Raw genomic sequence first — 2,273 nt, 5'->3', positions numbered from 1 at the left:
AGGATCACTACAAGTCAGATCTGTGTAGTGAGACCCTGTACCAAATACATTTAAAATAATAATAATAATAATAATAATAATAATAAAAGGGTTTAGTTGTAGGTTGTAGCTTAGTGTAAATTCCCTGGGTTCACACATAAAGACTGACAGAAACAGAGAATTGGGGAGAGCCACAGAGGAATTTGTTAAATTCTTAAAAATAGTAACTAGTTTTTATGTATGAATGTTTATGTAAGGATTCTAGAAGCTCTGGTGGCACAATTGGCCAGCACACAGTACTTATAGATTCCAAGGCTAGGGATATACTCAGCAGCACAAGTGACTACCTGGCAAGCACAAGGCACTGACTTCGATTCCCAGTACAAAAAAAAAAAAAAAAATCCATTTTATTAACATGTACTGCCAATGCTTTTATTGATAAAAAAAATAATGCCAATGAAAATCTGTATTACTTGCAGCAAATCTGCTGAATGTAGGTCTTTTTAAAAAATTTATTGAGGATTGGGTGTGGTAGCGCATTCCTGTAATCCCAGCACTCAGGAGGCTGAGGCAGGAGGATAACTGAGTTCAAGGCTAGCCTAAATTGCATAGTGAAACCTTGTCTCAAAAAGGCATATATACACAAACATGTTAAGACTAACTTCCATCTGAACTTTTAAGACATTTCATCCAGGCAGGGGCTCAGGGACCAACCACGGTGACATGTGCTTATAGTTCCAGCCACTCAAAAGGCTCACACAGGAGCCTTTGGGCCAGGAGTTTTTTGAGGCAACTTGGATAACACACTAAGATCTTGTCTTAAGATAAATAGAAAAAGAACTGTTGTAGGTATTGTAAATACGTATCGATGAATGCAGCAGTTCATATCCCTATTTCATTTTATTTTTTGGTTTTCTGAGACAGGGATCTGACTATAGAGGCCCTGGCCGCCAGGCCAGGGTCCTGCCTCAACCTCTGGAGTGCTGTTGTTGCGTTCTGGTGTTGCTTACAGATGTGCACAACCACGCACAACCAAGCGCTTACAGTTTACAGTTTGGTAGAAACAAACAAAATCATCACTAGTGACAGTGAGGAGCTTGGAGAATACCGGGCCAGAGAGGAAGGGGATGAGCAGGAAGACTCAAGGAGGAGGTGACCTTGTCCGGGCCAACCATGGAGGGACAAACGTGACTGTGCAGGCAGGGAGAGGAAGGAAAGGCAATGTAGGACTTAAAGGGCATCTTGAGGGAATAAACCTGAGATCAGAGCTGGGGTTTCCTGTGCTTATTTCCAAGCTTTTCCTTACCTACATGGAGTTCTTAAAAACATGTAAGTACGTCACACTGTGCCACTTAAATATAAATGCTAATGATTACTGTTCCATATTTTGGGACATTAAAAATTTACTGTACACACTTGTATTCGTTTTAGGAAGAGTCCTTGGGGGATGACTCAGGTGTTTATATTCACTTTCAAATAAAATGCTGATCACAGCACTACATGCCTATCATCTACAGAAAAAACTATCTTAATGAGGAATATGGCCACTGTGCTTCAGAATGTACTAACTAAAGAACAATTAAAAATGGTTTCAATTAAATACTAAATCTTGCATTTTAAAATCCTGGCTAAGTTTGTAAATTGTTTTGATATAACACCAGATCTTTAGTACCCAAAAACACTGTCACCAAGTCTTATCATCAAAATTTAAAAATACTCATTTGAACCACACCATTAGACATTTTATTCAAAATTTAAAAAAAAAAATTGTCGAGAACAGTGGGCTTATTTACAAAATAACAACAAAAAAATCCTGCTCCAGCTATTAAGTTTGTAGAAAGGATTAAAACAAAAAAAAAGGCTCGCGCTGTAACTTCACGCCGAGGCCACCGGATTTCACGAGGCACAGCGCGGCCACGTTTTTGTCGCCAAGCGAACCTTCTATTTTGCATCAGAAGCCGCGCCGGCTCGCGCACCGTGTCCCCGTCCGCCGCAGCTCGGTCCCGCGGCTCGGCTCCTCCGTCCTCCATCCTCCGGCCGCGGTCGCGAGGAGCGCGCAGGGCGGGCGCGGGGGCGCGGCTGGACCCTGCGCCGGGCCGCGCTCTTCTGCCCGCTCCCGGCTGCGCTCTGAAACCCGCAGCCGGTCGCGCGGGAGCGCGAGAGGGCAGGGAAGTGTGTCTGTGTGTCCCCGAGTCAGTCACAGCCGGAGAGCAGCGCCCGCGCGCGTTCAGGGGAGCCCCGCGCCGGCTCCAGGCTGCTGCGCCGGCCGAGGGCGAGGCGGGCGGCGGGCGGCG

This window comes from Octodon degus, unplaced genomic scaffold, assembly GCF_000260255.1.
Source record: "Octodon degus isolate 3935 unplaced genomic scaffold, OctDeg1.0 scaffold00017, whole genome shotgun sequence".
NCBI lineage: Eukaryota > Metazoa > Chordata > Mammalia > Rodentia > Octodontidae > Octodon > Octodon degus.
This window is presented reverse-complemented; position numbering follows the sequence as displayed.